Below are 17,644 nucleotides of genomic sequence, written 5' to 3'. Positions count from 1 at the left end.
AAACGGCGGGATGTCAAAAAGAAGTGTTGCAGAGATTCACTCTCATTGCATAAAGGGCACAAAGGCGATATAGCCCGACCAGACCTGTGGAGGTAAAAGTTCAGTGCGAGGATTCGGCACCGTAGTCTTGTAATCGTCACTTCAATTTTTCTAGAGCAGCACCATTGTTGTTCCAAGGAAAACTGAGATGCGGGAAATCAGATGTTGCCAACCATGACTGCGGGAAGTCATTTGTAGTAGTATATTTTCTGAAACGCATCGCAGTGATGAAAGCTGGCGTAGGTAAAATGGGGCTTATAGGACCATCGTGGGATGCTACTGCGAGTTCATCTGCCTATTCGTTTAGAGGGCCCCTCACCACACTGTTAAAAAAAAGAGAGTCAAAAGAGGGTCACGACTACCTCGACTCTCTTTTTTCAGTCACTGACTACCTTTTTTTCCAAGGGTAGTCACAAAACGAAGTCAGGAATGACGCATGAAATGGATGACTCCCTTGGTGCTTGACGGGAGTCAGTGAAACGCACATATGATGTTATAGGTTGCAACGAATGTGGATTCGTTGGTTCACTCAATCAAATAACTGATTGACTACACCAAAGTAGACAGCATAATATGTTACTACCCGAGTTCAACTCTATAGCGGCAAAAAGTAAAATGTGTTTCATGCAGTGCTGTATTACTGCATAATCAGCATAGGAAGAAAGTCAAATTGTTTTTTTAATCATTCAGTGAGAAATAATTGAAGCAGGATGGTACAACACCAAACTCCATAAGTAATAACACTGGTTGGTATAATTATGCAACACACTGTACATTATTATGTATTTTGTATACAAAGATACCGTAAGGGGGGGGGGGGGGGTGAGTGCATGAATATTGATTGACCGTGCACAGAATGGAAAAAACAAGAAAGAAATACAACACGAATATAGACACAATGTCAACAGAACACAAACTGTGAAGTACACCACTTAGAGTTCACACAAAGCTAAGCAAATATTACTATTTTCTAATGAAACAGCACTAATTCACATCTGGGTACCACTTTCCCTGCCAGATAAAGATCGAGGAACTCTGGCAATACCTCATCTTCTGGCTGCGCCGCACAGACTACATTGCGTTTAGATACCTTAAATGCTTATCGATTTCTCCTGAATTCAAGAAGTCCCATCTTGTCTAACAAGAACAGAACCTCATCCTGAGCCGCAAAAATACCTGCAATCTGTGCAAATTGTGGGTCGTCTGCCTTACCCGTCGTGGTTGCTCAGTGGCTATGGTGTTGGGCTGCTGAGCACGAGGTCGCGGGATCGAATCCCGGCCACGGCGGCCGCATTTCGATGGCGGCGAAATGCGAAAACACCCGTGTACTTAGATTTACGTGCACATTAAAGAACCCCAGGTGGTCGAAATTTCCGGAGTCCTCCACTACAAGTGCCTCATAATCGGAAAGTGGTTTCGGCACGTAAGACCCCATAAGTCAATTTCGTCTCCCTTGGCTAATAAAAGCACATCTCCCACATAATATGTCATTTGCGGCATAGTGACTGACTTTGCCTGCCATACGTTACCTGCAGGCAGGTGTTCCTCAATGCACGTATGTAAAACAGATCTTCGCACTGGTTTCAGGCCTGGCATGGTGTGGCGTTGGTTGAAGACAATCTCACGGAATTCATAGCTTTGCGAAAGTTGGTGAAGCTCTGCAAGTGTTTTACATATGTTTTTGAAGTTTTTCATCTTTGATGCCTTGAACCTCATACGCCAGATTTGTTTGAGTGGTCCGAAAAGAGAGATCATGCGTGGGTAGTGCACAAGCTAATGTAACTTAGGGATTATGCGGGCTTCTGGGTAGCGGGTAACGAATGAACGGAGAAATTCTTGAATTTTCACCTCCATATAAACAAGAGACTCTAAGGGAAGCTCATCAGACAAAAGCATGCCTACAACTTCTCTGAATAGGAGGTAAACATCCCAGCCTTCGTTTCCCTCTAGAATTTTAGAAGCGAAAATCTGAGGTAACAGTCCGAAAAGGCACCACTTCTGTGAAGCATAGCCCTTTAGAGGGGTATTGCCTCGTACGAAGGCTTCTGTGGGTCGTGGTGGTCTGTCAACGTTTTAGATTTAGAATCTAAAAACGTTGTGGTCGGTTTGTACAATCATTGCGGTCACGATGGAATGTGCAAACTTCGTGTACTGTTCTGCAAACCCCTGTGCAAAAAACGTGCAAACCGCTGCTCTGTTCTTGCTCAAATTTTGAAGAGCGATCGCATTTTGGCGTCGACTTTACACCTGGCACAGTTAAGTTCAGTTAAGTTCCTTGTTTGTAAGAAAAAAAACGCACGTTTGCCTGCGCCCATGAGGCTGCAAACAGCTGCCGTAACGGCGCAAGCATAAACCTGTCTCGCCGCCTGCCGTCAGCTTTAAAAAGCAGCGTCTTACGTTGGACGGTCGCCTGTTCCAGGAGCAGGCAACACGCGGCAGTGCTCCCTGATATGCTGCTTTCTGCAGCTGACGACAGGCGGCGATACAAGTTTATGCTTGTACCGTCGCCGCAGCAGCTCGCATTTTCATGAGCGCCGGTAAGTTTGCATTGAAAAAAAATCAGGCAATTAACTGTGCTAAGTGTTATTCTAAACGAAGTAGACACCAAAATGTGGTCGTTCTGCCAAATTTGAGCAAGGATAGTGCAGCGGTGAGCGAAAAATGTTTTGCGAACGCGCGCAGCGAAATATTCAGGACCCAGCACATGACTTGTGGCTTTCGTATTTACTTAGACTTGGGATTCGCAACTATGAGAAGCGCGGGGATGGCTCTGACGGCACCTTGCAATCTACGGCGGTAAACGAGTATCTAAACGCGAGTAGCATTCCTCTTTTGCTTGTGTTGCGCCTGTGAAATCCGACAGCGGTGGCAGCATGTCGTCCGATCCGCCTTCAACTGAACGCCCGCCGACTGATGCGGAAGGAGCGGTTTGCTTCTTGCTTGCGTTGCGCCTGTCAAACCCGACAGCGGTGGCAGCATGTCGTCCGATCCGGCTTCAACTGAACGCTCGCCGACTGGTGCGGAAGAAGCGGCTTGCCTCGTTTCGCAGGGGCCATCAAAGAAAATCGTGAAGCTCACAGGCGCCTGGAAACTCGCCGACCTCCACGAAACTTGTGGACGGGAGGGTACGTGTACCTGATGACAGGCAACGACCTTCTAATACAGGTGAGCGTAAATGTACTGCGCGTTATGGAGCGCAAGGAGGATTTGGTCATGGTTTGGTTCATATGGGCAAAGTAGCAACAGTACGCGTAGCGGAAATGTCGAGCACGATTAATAACTGTTCGGTTGCCGCGCGTTGAACTGAGAGATCGAGTGTTACGAAATCGCTCTGTGTCACTTCACTGTGCTGCCAACTACTAATATTTTTGTTTCGTCGCAGCCAATGCACTTGACCTTAAATTGAGAAGTGTAGCGCATACTTGCCCGTACGAACACAACGTTGTTCAACTATAATTATTGCCGTGTCGAGAAGCCGCAAGGAAACTAGGCTTTTCAGGACTTCCATCTTCTGAAAACTTGTGCAGTTGGTTTACTACTGATATTGAGGTCAGGTGTGCAATCGCTTCCCTATCTGGTAGGAGAGGGAGTAGTAACAGCTTCAGTCAATGTAACGGTGCTTTAGTTAGCATAACTGGTCGCAGTGTGCCATATTCTGCAAATTTCTGCAGCGTTTAACTAATAAAACAGGCAAGACGAGGAAAACGGACTTGTTGTTTGCCTGTTCAATCTTTGTCGTCATTTGTGCGCCGAAACATTCACGCAGCAATGAACTTAAATTGAACCAACTGAGGAAAAAAAATTGCTGGCATTTTCAGCAATAGGACTATGAAAACCTTGGGCAATCAGCAATATGGTTCTATCTTTGTGAAATCATCTGTTTTTATACACTGATGGTTGCTGACATTGCATAAATAAGCTTAGCCTTGTTAGCTTAATGCGTCCTGTACTTAGCTCACATATGGGCAGCAGGATTAGCGCTGTGCTGTGCTGTGATGGCTCTAAATAACAAACCTGTTTGGGACAGTACAGCAACCATAAAAAAAGGTTGTTTAATTAATTAATGCCTGTTCAGTGTCCACAACTGCACTTCGAATGTGCAAAACTATTGATAAACCATCTGGGTGTGCTTTCAGATCTTCCAACGACCGGTTCCAGTGCTATGTCGACATGGGCGAAAGCACGACGGTGTGTGATGGAGCATTGATTAACTTGGTTGTCTCCCCAAGCCACTCCGAAGCATCAGAGGCACCAAAAAAGCCGTATGCACCCGATCTTATTTAATCTGTACTCATGCATTAACTATGTATAACATTAAAACCTGTCGTATGCTGGAAAGCTATAATACCGGTATTTGAGCAGTACTTTAAAGAGCCCCTCACCAGGCCACATAGCTAATTGAATTATACGCTGGAAGTTGTTAGGTGCCCTCTTGGGAGCATTCTACTGCAAAAATTTTCAAATTGGCTCATTAATAGCTGAGATAGAAATATTGCAGTTCCGAAAACCCATTATTTAAGGAGGCGAGCGTCACAGCCAAAAAGAACGCTTGGATGCCCCTTGCCAAGCCACTAGTGGAGAAAAGGCTGCATGTTGTTCCATACACTCATGAAGAGGCCCACGATTTAAAGAAAGTGGCCAGCAGGTACAAAGTACCTATTATTTTCTTGGCTCCACGGAAGCTGACTGGCCTGTGCCCACGCATCTCAGACCCACAGAAGCTGACGCTTTGTGGTAAAAATCATACAAGGCCATATGTGACTTGCGCGGTCGGTATGGTGTACGAAATTCCACTTAATTGCGGCAGGGTGCATATAAGCCAGACAGGCTGTTGCATCAACGATTTGGCAAGGGAACATGAGCTGTCTGCCAGGAATAAGATTAATGCACATTTGCCCATGCACTGCAATTACCGCACGTGTGAGCCATAGCTTTTCCATATCCGCATTCTTGGTAAAAGCAAAGATTGTTTGCATGGGAATTAATGGAGGCCTGTTTCATCAACATGAAATGTGATGTCTATGTCAGTGATACATCTGTGGCTTGAACTCAACAGAATGACAGTTTCTGCACTGTATGACTGAATAATAATGCAAACTTGTTTGAGTATTGCGTGCAAACGTATGTGTGCACATGGCCACCTTCACCTATAAATATGATCCTGTTTGCTTTCAATAAAGTAGTAGCAAGTGCCACTCATTCCTGTCCTAAAGCTTTTTTCTGCCCCTAGTTGTATCTTAACTTTGGGGAATAAGCTCATGGGAATTTAGTAAACAAATAAATGCATGCCATAGGGGCAATTCCACTATGTAAAAATAAAACGTTTTTTCCCCCTAATATTCTTATGTATCTATATAGTCCCAGTTCCACTTTTATAGCATACCACTGTCCTTATTAAATATTGGAATGCTCTGCTACTAATAAATATGACAAATGAGGTGTATTTATGAGAACATAAAAACAAAAAGCTGCAAAATATTTTTTAAAAAATTTTGTGCAGTTTAGACAGCCCAAATATAACTGATGATATATGAAGAGCTTAAGAAGCACAATCATGTTTGTGACTCCTCAATCGTTCCATATCACCTTTCAAAGTCTTATCTGACCTTGACATTTGTATCTATCTCAGTAGCTCAGATTTATGTAATGCTGAGGGAAAATTTGACTCCCTGTTTGAAATAATAGCCATGTTTCACAAAAAAAGCTTATAAGCAAAGACACCTAGAAGTTGTCAGAAAAAATACATTCAGTGAAATATTAATTCATTAGCCACCAGAAATGTGATAGGGAGTTAATAATGTTTGGATAAACACAAGCGGTCTAGTTTGTGTATTTGAGAACCAGAATGTTCTAGTATATTTTTGTTCTATCAAATCATCCTTGGCCTTTATCTGCCCTGCTTTTGTTCTCTGTTTCTGGTCCCAAGACAATGCTAGTCTGGACTTGGCACTTTGTGGCCCAGTATTTGTCCTTCACAAAGCAATAACTCTGTAGACGATGTAGCTAGCAACAAGTTTTCCTCAGAAGGAATGTTTGCACGTGCGTCACTATGGTTGCTTATTTCACCTTGGTGGGGGAACTTTTTGCTCATGGTACCAATGTCTGTGAAGGGACCAATAATGCGTCTTCCTTATGCATGGTACCAATGCGAAAAGGGGGAGAGGGATCATGGTGTGTTGGTAAGGAGGTATCTGTGTAGGGGGTGATAAAATTCCTCTTTAAATTTGGTTTTAACAGCCCATTCATGCTGTAATGAGTCAGTTGTCTCAGTCAGTGATTTTTGCTGTTCGTATATCATTATCCTTGAACAGCAATGGGCTCCATTTGCCATGGCAAATGTTCCCATATTTATCAAGAGCCCTTCCTGTATTCTTAGCTCGTCACTAACTATATAGTAGGTAAATTTGAGCATGTGAAGTGATAGTCTGTGATACCACATCTTTTGTTTTTCTAGCACTGGATTTTGTTGATTTCAATGAATACTTCTCTTTTTAATGCTGTCCGTAGCGCAGCTGGACATGTGGAGAATGCAGTCAAAGGACAGCACAAGGAAATGTCAACGTACACACTGCCTCCGATGCCCATTGACATTGCTGCACACCTCTGAAATATTACAGCAGGAGGCGTGCCTGACAATCTTCAAAAGAAAATTGAATGGATTGCCTACAATTCGTCATCTCGGACAACAATGTAAGTCGCAACAATTACCTGGATGCATTGGTCAGCAAAATAATGAGAACTCACTCACACTCACCAAAATTCTATTCAGCCAGGTTCATTCGGGCTAAGACCTACAGAAATTCAACTCAGTCGGACTCACTGAGACTCACTTTCGAGATCAGTCTGAGTGAGTCGACTCATGCACCAGCTTGCCAACCTATGCCAGATGTAAATAAAGTTGGGATAGAATGTACTTAATGAGCATTCATTCCACAGTAAATGTCTCAATTATGTTCGGTCACGCATTTTTCCCAACCTTGTATTGCAATATGAATGGTAAGCACAATGTTAATTAGAAAGCATGTTACCCTCCATTCTCATGCGGTTATGTCACTAAAGCAAGCGGGAGGTGTCTATAATCAAAACAAGTTTTTGTTATTTTATTCATGATTATAACTTAGTTGCTGCGTAGTTCCCCTTGAAAACTCGATAACCGAGGGGAAAAAAATTGTTTTCCTAAAGCTTTGCATTGGGGCAGTGAACAATGTCCAAATTGTGTAGTGCCTTTTTAAGTGTTTAGCAGTGTATATGGCATTGTTGGTTCGAAATGTTTTTATCACTGATACATCGTTGACTAGTTCTGAATTACAGTTCACTCATGACCTCGAAATTTAAATATTGAATGGCAATGTTGACATTGCAGCCCTGAGCCCATTTTCTTTATTCTTGCTAACAACACGAACCCTAACACTACCAGCGCTACATTTTATGCGGGTATACAAATACCAAGTGAATTGGATGGAAAGACAGTTGTGGCTAGATGAATTCGTACAGTGCTGCGTGTTTCATATGAAATATAGGGGGTTCGGCTACCAGGAGAGAAAGACAGTCATGGCTAGATGAATTGGTTCAGCGCTGCATGCGTCATGTCAAATTTGTGGGTTCGGTTACCACCAGCAGCATTTCTTCTACTTCCATTCCTCTTTCTTCACAAAAAACAGTCATGAAAGCTACAGAAAGGTTAACACTCAGTCATAATTTATGTCATGCTTCAATGGAGCAATATCCTCCGTGGTTTAATTGCCATGAGTCTTGGGTTAATGAGTGGGCGAGGGCGCTAGAATGACGCGTTGAATAAAGCTTCTTGAGCTGCTGGTTACAGTTCTTATAGGTAGTGTACACCACAAAGGTAAACAAGTACATAGACAGAAGTGCCGACTGTCAAGTGAGATATTATTCAATGTGCCGAATTTACACAAGCAAGTGAAATAGCTATCTGAAAAACATTAACTTCTGAAGATAAAAACAAGAAAAGCAGACGAGTGGGCAAAAAATGAACTATGCTGGAAATCGAGATACAAAAAAATGTAAGATTGCATCACAAATACAGGCCGTTCACGTGACTTCCAGAAATCTTTAGCTCTTTTTCTGATAGGGCAGTCAGAAAGGCATCTGCAAGGTCAAGCGCAAGATTTGGCATGTTGACTTCACATAAAAGTTTGTACGAAATTTCTCTTTCCTGCGGCACTTGTTATATAAGGCAGACTGCCAGATGCCTTCATGAGAGGTTGTGCGAAGATGCATATAATGTGCACAATGGCAGAGAAAGCTTTTTTTGGCACATCATACTAGCATGCGTGGCTGCACTCCTGGGTTTGAAAGAATGTCAGTTATTCACAAGCAAAGGGATGGTCTTACCCATATCATACTTGACGTAGCACAATTGGCATGGGAGCAGAGTGCACGCATCAGCAAGCCATCCATTGCCTTATCAGAAAGAGAGCTCAAGTTTCTGGGAAGTCAAACCTACGACCAGCATTTTTTATGCAACTATACATTTCTTCGTGTGCCTCTTGATGGTCTGCTTTGTTCTCCTTTTTAGTAGTTATTTTTCAGATAGCTATATCACTATTGTGTGTATTCAGCAATAAAACCTCCATTGGTAGTCAGTGCTTGTGTCTGTCCTCGTTTAACCTTTGCACTGTACACTCACGATAATGAATCAACAACTAGCTTAATAAGCTGCCCTTGTAAATTCCTATAGGAGATGTTCCTTCAAGTTTGTATTCATGGCTAATTTTCCCTTGTGTGCATGTTTTAGTAATAAGCTAATTTGAAATATTAATTAAAACCTTTTATAACATCTTGTTTGGTGAAAGTATTTTAAGAGTTTGTGAACTCTGGTCATGATTATCAGTTTATCTTGGCTATTGCAGGACAAAAGGATTAAATGTTACCCCTGTCCTCTGTCAAATCCATCTGATCAATTCTCTAACCTCGGTCTTGTCACGCACCTAATGTTTTCATGGTGCAGTTTCCCTAAATTATCCCATCTTGTAAAATTAATTGCATGCTCAGCTAAATATGTATTTGGTTAAATAATATATTTTTGTACCTGTAGCCGTTTCACGCATTAAAGTTTTGACCAACACCAATACTGAAAGTAATTCTCAGATATTGTGTTGAAAGGTGTGCTAAAATAGCTCACTTGGTACGTTTTGGAATGTGAAGGAAACTGTGCAAAAAGCAAGCTACGGTTAGGGCAACTCCATGTTTAACTGTACTGTGTTTGCAGTTTCTTTCAAAACCTGAAAACTGTAAGTCATTGATTGAACTGTTGATTATGTATGTAAAGTCAATTGCTTTCATTTCATTCCAGTTCTCATGGTATATGTGCCTAAGAAACAAGTACAAAAACATGCGAAAGTCATGCCACCAGGATGCCCTGAAGTCGATGCAGAAGTGAAAGCAAGAAAGGCAAGCGAAATTGTGACACATGCTCAAAATCTGGATTTTGAAGACAGGTGATCAGCTGCAAGTTTGCATGCATATTTCATTAGATAAACTGACTCTCCTTTCTTTGTTATGTGGCTTAGTTGAAACATTTAGTTGCTTCTCTTGATGTACTTGTTCGTTTCATTTACATTTTTTAACAAATGCAAACATGCAATCCGGCTATAGCAACTATATCTGCAATGCTGTCATCAGAGATTCTGTAGGTGATGAAAGAAGCAAAATATCATATCGCATTGCCACCTTGAACCTAGAGTGAAACATTAGTTCAAGATGTAGTGGTAGATGCATTTATAGACTAGTAATGCAGCATTCGTACTGTAATGTATATTGATATACATGCTAAGATGTAGTGAAAAGTGTGTGGCTATGTTGCTCTGACACTTCAGTTGTTTTAACCCTTCATTGAGGAGTTCTGCATACAGCATACCAAAAATATGAATTTTTCTTGCTGATTTTTGGCATTGGGTAAGAAGTTCCTTGTTAAATGTATTGAGCCAGCACTGAATGACTGGCAGCAAGTGTCATTTGTCGGTTTAGAGCAGGAACACAGGATGGGAAAAAAAAGACATGGGACTAGTTTTCTTTGGAAAGCACGGTCAGAGGAGACAGACCAGTGCAAGATCTCCTGCTGTTGTGACCTCAGACACACAGTGCGAAGAAATGTACACCTATAGTACACATATGCAAAGAGCTCTCTGTACAGATTCCAAACACAGCCATATGGCGCTTGGGGAGAAGCCCACTTCCCCCCTGCTACTAAAGGAGTTTCTACGAAATATCCTTTATTTTCGTTGATTATGCTTATTCTCAATCTCTTTTGCACATTTAGGTGTAAAATAATTTGTTTTGTATTTATATGCGTGGTCATTAAAGGGTTAAGCAAACAAAGTGGTTCCAATGAATGTGAATGTATAACTTTAGCGACTCTAGTCGCAATGTGTTGATCATTCCACAATCTTTGTGAGACCACGAAACAGGAACTAGGCAGCATGAAAATCAATCAGCAGTACCAAGAAGGAAGCTTCAGCACTTATACAGTACTGCAGAATACACGTCATCTATGCTGTACCTGTGGTGTCCTTTTTATTATGTGGTCTTAATCCCACTGCGGGGAAATAACTGTTTTGCAAGTGCATTGCAGTACTTTAATACTTTAAGTGCTTGCTGCAAAAGGAAAGTGCCATTAGAGTATTACATAAGGACCACGTGTTATGAGGCAGTCGCTAGACGTGGTATCTCACAGCACTGAGTTGCCGGCGGCCATTATAATTAGCTGTTTTCTGTGGCATTGTTAACTCGGCAGAACATAGTCAGCATTATTTGATCAATAAACAATACTACATAATTCTGGCCCTTATATGGAACTTTGTCTCATCTCTGTGATGCGCGCTACCCGCTTTTGATGTTACTGAGATGGAGTGACTCCTTGCAAAGCAGCAGGGTAGTCCTGTTAATGATGCTGTCATTCACACTTACACAGATTGTTTAGTAGGCATTAGCTCAGTGCCATTCCCCCATAGAATCACAGCTTTCATTTCATTCATGTGTAATAGAAACATTCTGTAGATTTCATGTGAAAATGTGACATTGGAGGGCATTATGCTATAAGTTCGCAGCAGTGAGCCCCATTATTGGAAGACAGCTGTTGTCTCAAATTACTTACAGCAAAGTGAAGCCATGTACATTCTCGCCTTAACTACTGCAGTTTAGTATGGGCCACAATGACCAAAACAAACATAAATAAGGTTCTCGTATTGCAAAAGAAAATTGTTCGAATAATCGCAAATGTTGATAATACAACTACCTCCAAGTGTGCTTTCGAAGCACATAACATTGTCCGCGTCAATCATTTGTATAACTTTAAGTTGTTACAAAAAATTTATTTTTCGACGGCATCCACTGCCGATTTTTATTCTACTCTGGCATCTTTGGACATGCTTCGTGCTAACATACACACAAGACCTATTAATACATGGAATATACCATGTTTTCGCGCTAATTATAAATTACAAATGTTGTCTTATAACCTGCCCCATGTTCTAAACACGTATAAACATACAAAAGGGTATACAAAAGCTGAGCTGCGGAAATATTTTATTGAAATGTGATTTTAGGTCTTTGCTAGTAGATGCCGCATGTTTGCTTGGTTATTACTTTTATTATTTCTGAACATATGTGTGACCATTTCAGCGTTTCGATTTTATTGTTCAAATTTTGTGCAACGATTATTAGACTCTGTATGCATAAATAGTGAATGTTTCTCTTTATTGAATGTGACTATTCTATGTGTGTCTGTTGAAGATTTCCTGTACCAGTCGTGTGCTACTGCTTGTAGGAGTTTTCTGGACACAGTCAAGCTGTGCAGACAGCTTTTTGCTAAAAACCTACCGTCCAGTTGAATCTGGAAAATGAACTTATACTTATATCCTCATACTTATTTAAATATGTTCTGCCTAGTGTGTATCCACATGTGTGGGCTTGTGATATGCCCTGATGGCAAGGCCATTTGTGGTTCGTTCAAAGAGAACACCAACGGATGCATTATAGCTATTCTCAGGCTCCTCTCTTCCTGCTGTAAACTGGATTCTCTGCTTATAAGAAATAAGTGTTCCTTATGATTACTATATGTGCTCTTGCTAAAGGTTACTGTGATGTGTTCATATTCTTATTGAATAAAATGTTTACAAAGTTTTAACAGTTGTGCTGTTCTTTCAGATCTTAACCGGAGCAGGCAGCATTTGACGCAAACATGGAGGCAGTGCTAACAGAAACATTTAGGAGGTGAGACAACAGTCTTTTTTGACAAATTGGATGAAATGATGGCCAAGAAATTGCACATTTGAAACGTTATGGGATGTACTTACTATGCAGGCACCACGGGGATATTGAACTGGCGCCATTTATAATGTCCGGTTTTGCATTTATCTGGTCTTTAGGCATATTTCTTTTCTTCCATTAGCATCGATGCTGTATGACTGTTTTGATTTGGCGAGATTGTAAATTTGTTGCTTAATATCAATATTAAAATTTAATTCCTCTCTCCATGTATGCCTCCATGGCATATTGAAATAAATGAGCCCTTTGTCGTGGCAAAGGATTAAATCCTTGTTCAAATGCCTGAAATGCTACATTACCTCATAAATTTGGACATATTGCAGCTGTTTAGTATGCCTTGTAAACTGAAGCATAGTGTTTCTCAAGGTTGGCCGTTGATTCCAATTTAGCAAATCAGACTGTTGTCTTCTGTTTTTGCCAGGTATAGTCCGTTGATGCATTCGAGGCTAATACAGTGATAGTAGTGAAATATTTGCTCTTGGTGTTTCACTCACTGTAGTACTATGTGCTCAGTGTTTTTTTTTTAGTTGTTTATAGTATTGCAGTTTATCATAACATATAATGGTGGCTGAATAACTAGGCATTTGTTGCACATGCAAACTAAAATCTATTATGTTGTGAGCTTCCATCTTAGCGTAGAGATAGTCTATTGACTACCCAGGCAGAGGTCACAGCAGTTGCTGCAAAGGGTCTGGTTAAGTACCAGGAGGTAGTTTCACCAACTCTTGTGATGGTAATCATGTACACCACCATTGTCAGTCTTCAGATGACTACCCTAGGAAGGGTCATTGTTGCCATTCCAAAGGGCACCACTGACTACCAAGGGGTACATGCATGGACCACTGAGGTAGTCACATCAACTCCTGCTTTGGGAGTAATACATACACCTCAGTACGTAGTTCTTGCGGGAGAGTCACCGGTACTGAGGGAGTCGCCCACACTGCATTTCCAAGAGAGTACGTGTTACCACCCAAAAGGTAGTTTAACCAACTCTTGCCATAATAGTCATGTAAACCACCATTGTGAGTCTCCAGGTGACTACCCTGGGAAGGGTCAATGTTGCCATTCCAAAGGGGTACCGCTGACTACCAAGGGGTACTTGCATGGACCACTCAGGTACTCGCATCAACTCCTGCTTTCGGAGTAATACATACACCTCAGTAGGTCTTGCAGGGGAGAGTCACCGGTACTGTGAGGGAGTCGCCCGCACTGTATTTCCAAGAGAGTACGTGTTACCACCCAAAAGGTCATCATATGTGCGACGAGCAGATACACCCCGAAAGGAGTCGCTTGTGACTACCTTTTTTTTAAGAGTGCAGGCTACACAGCAAACTTCGGTTATACGCTGAAAGACCTCCCAAAGGGTATAGGCCAGCATTTTTTTTTATTTTATCGAAACGCAACTGCCAAAAATCGATTTGATGCATAGTCCATTTCTTATAATAAGCGATGTAAACATTGACATGCTCAGTGGGGATGCATCTTGTAAACAGTTGGAAACTATTCTTAATTCGTTTGCTTGCTCAAATGCAATTGCACAACCTACTCGTCTTACTGACCACAGTGCCAGCTCACTTGAAATCAATATCACAAATACCCACAAACATAATTGCACTAGTGGTACATTGTCACTCGACTTAGTGATCGCCTTCCTATCTTTACAATTTTGCCACTCGCCAGAGACAGGCACGACTCATAAAAAATCGTAATATCCTAAGATAACTTCAGATCTGCTTCACCAATTTTATTATGCACTGGAAAATACAAACTGGAACCTGGTTTACGCAGAAAGTGACCCGGACAAATCACCGCCTTTTCTTTCACACGCTTAAGGCTATCTATGATGGATGCTCCCCGCTTGTTCAATGCTCCCCGAGGCAAAAAAGAATTCGCAAACCCTGGATTAGCCTATGCAAAAAGATCAAAACCAAAAATAAAATGTATCACGCATTTGTACAGACACGTGACGCTGCTCTGCTCAGCGAATACAGAAACTACCGAAATAAATTAAAAGCCGATCTGAAAAAAGCTAGGACTTGCTATTATCAATGCCTTTCCGCTAGGAAATTTAATGACCCTTGAAAGCTTTGGAATGAGGTTTACAATTTGTCTAACAATTCGAATGTGAAGCGTCCTATTAACATTGAAGCTTTTGCTCATGGTGAAACGGAGGTTGAAGCGCTCACCGATATGAATGAATACTTTACTAACATCGGTGATTTTCAGATTTCCGGCAAGAGGGACCTTAATGTCGAAACTTGTCTTGATTCAGTGCAGAAACGCGTAAGCTTGATACTCTTTTTTTTTCCCGACAAGTCCACAAGAGGTTGAAAACTTATTGGATAAAATAAAAACAGCGACTCGGCAGGAATTGATGGCCTGTGTGTTGCACCCATTAAATATGTTGCATATGTTATATCTCTACTGCTAATGCATATAATTATTCGAATGCTGGAAACTAGAATACTCCCCTCCGATCTTAAGCTTGCCCACATATGCCCAATACATAAGTGCGGGGCCTTTAGTGACATATGTAATTAAAGGCCAATCTCAGTGCTGCCGTGCTATCGAAAATCTTTGAAAATGCTATTAACACGCGTCTCGGGAATTTTATAACTAAACACCAAGTGATAAACGACCCACAGTAAGGCTTTCTGAAACATAAAACAACTGAACTAGTGTTATTACGTGTTAAAGATAAAATAATGAATGACATTGAAAATAAGCTTTACACCGTTGGTCTCTTCATTGATCTTATGAAAGCGTTTGATTGTATTAACCATAACATTTTATTATTTAAACTTCATAATTACGGCATTTGCGGCGTGGCCTTAGATCTTTTAAAAAATTACCGTTCTCACAGAAAACAGTATAAAAATTGGTGATGTTATTTCCCCAACTGCTCCGGTAAAACAAGGAGTGCCTCAGGGGTCGATTCTAGGACGCTTGGTATTTATGCTTTACGCGAACGACATATTCTATACACCTAACTTACCAACGTTAGTAATTTACGCGGATGATACCAATATAATTTTTTCTGCGCCTACACTTCATGACCTTCAGAACACCATGAACGACTATTTAATGCAGCTTGATAGTTGGCTTCATGCAAATAAATTTGCGCTGAACATAAAAAAAAAAACCTACGTCTTGTTGAAACCCACTAACAAAACATGTGACAGTGAACTCACGCTGACGTTCCAGGACACGGTCATAGCAAGCGTAAAGTGTCAAAAATTTCTTGATGTATGGCTTGAAGAAAGTATGTCGTGGAATACGCACAGAACCAAACTAACCTCAGAACTAAGCAGAACAGTTCGTTTATTATTCAAATCGTCACATCGAATTCCTGTGCAGCTAACGAAAACGATATATTATGCCCACTTCTAGCCCCGTTTATCTTATTGCGCACTACTTTGAGGTACTGCAACGACTACTGATTATAACGAACTAGAGATATTGCAAAAGAAAGTGCTGAGGATTTTTGAGAATTATCATGGTGAACCCAAAGATCTACCAACTATTCCTTTGCTTATTAGACACAATTGGCTCAAAGCGATTAAAATATATGACTACAAACTCCTGCTGCACATACATAAACATAGCCTGCTACATTCAGCACACATAAAGTTAGCTCGTGATGCACTGCGTAACGAACGGATAACAACACCACAAGCACGTACACATTATGGAAGGGCTATCCTCGCCTATGAAATACCCGCACTAATAAAGCGTGTGAATTCAGAAATAAATTTCAGCATGCAAATTTATATATTCAAGTCGCAAATAAGATTTTCTTTTGTTGAATGAGTGAAGAACCCTTTAACACAAGTGCATATTTATTTTTGACGTGCATATTTATTTTCACATTGCACCTCGGTCTCCTCCTTGTAGAATTTGTCGAGGGATAAAACACACGAATAATAACTGCATCGCCATTGCCGAAGATGCTGCAAACGAATTCTCGAAAGCTACGCACTGTCAAGACAGGTAAAATAGGTATTATTTTATAAAAGAATAGACCCGTATGTCCCAAAAATTGCGCCCGAAATAACTCATATCAATGCTTCCATGTTTTTTGTCTACTAATATCAGACGAACTTATGACATATACCAGTTCGAAGACAGCAAAGCAGTGCATGGCGCTGATATGTAAAATGTAAAGGCCATGAAATGAACAAGTTGAGGACAAGTGTTTGATGAAACTTTATCAGTCAAAAACCTTGTTCAGATTGTTCTACATATAAAACGGCCAGGGCAAAATCTCAATTACACTTCATTTGTTCCAATGTATTGCTCAGGAGCCGTTGTCACCGGTCCTGTATTGTGCGTAATTGCACCGAAATTATAGTCGCAACAGAGAGCACATATAGAAAGCAGGAGTTCTGCACAATATACGAGGGCGAGTCAAGTGAAAGTGAGTTAATGCGAATACTATATGACAAACAGGGTTCTTTATTTAAAGGTAGCCTCCATGAGCATTTACACATTTGTCCCACAGAATAATGACTCGCCTGATTAACGCCTCATAAAACTTCTTGGGTTGCAGCTTCAAAAGTTCTGTAACTGACTCTTTCACGTATTCCTCTGACACGAATCTGGTTCCCTTGACCTGTTTTTTTTTTTTTCAATTGCCACAAAATGAAGTCTCAAGGCGACAGGTGTGGTCTGTATGGCGGATGTTGCAGCGTTTCCCACCTCAACTTTGCCAGTTTTGTACTAACCACATCAGCGACGTGGGCACGGGCATTGCCGTGGAGCAAGATCACCCCATTCATCAATTTTCCATGTCGTTTATTCTTGCTTGCGACAGGCAGCCGATCCGGCGTTTCACAATATCGGAAACGATTGCTAGTCTCTCCAGGTTTAGCCAGGTTTAGAAAAAGCCAACAACACCTTTCTGGCGGAAATGACAGCCTTTGCTTTCTTTGGGGGCGGTGAATTCGAACATTTCCTCTGTTAGCTTTGCCGTCGTGTTGCAGTAGTGGCACCATGATTCGTTCTCGGTCACAATTGCAGACAAGAAGTCGTCACCCTCATTCTGATACCGGATGAGATGCGTCAAGGCAGCGCCGAACTTCTCCGTCTTTTGGCGGTGGTTCAAAATCTCGGGCATCCATTGCGCACACAAGAACCGATAACCGAGATGTTAATGAATTATGGTTGCGAACCAAACCGTGACTGATGTACACACGCTCTGCCAGTTCATCAATGCGTATCCTCCGTTCTTGTCTAACCAGCTCATCAACCTTTGCACTTGTGTTGGGGGTGATTGCACGGTGGCATTGGCCCGGACTTGGATCGTCTTTGCAAC

The 17,644-nt window shown here is 41.5% G+C and overlaps 1 long non-coding RNA gene across 1 annotated transcript; it reads left to right on the top strand.

Annotated features, from left to right (window-relative positions):
* Window positions 1-2,697: 2,697 nt before the first annotated feature.
* Window positions 2,698-12,190, top strand: LOC129385208 (uncharacterized). Its single transcript, XR_011894686.1, has 4 exons — window positions 2,698-3,204; window positions 4,176-4,301; window positions 6,547-6,729; window positions 9,359-12,190. It is a non-coding gene; the product is annotated as an uncharacterized lncRNA (long non-coding RNA).
* The last annotated feature ends 5,454 nt before the right edge of the window (window positions 12,191-17,644 follow it).

Source organism: Dermacentor andersoni, chromosome 5, assembly GCF_023375885.2.
Source record: "Dermacentor andersoni chromosome 5, qqDerAnde1_hic_scaffold, whole genome shotgun sequence".
Taxonomy (NCBI): Eukaryota; Metazoa; Arthropoda; class Arachnida; order Ixodida; family Ixodidae; genus Dermacentor; species Dermacentor andersoni.
Note: the sequence above shows the minus strand (reverse complement) of the source record. Positions and strands in the feature narration are given on the sequence as shown.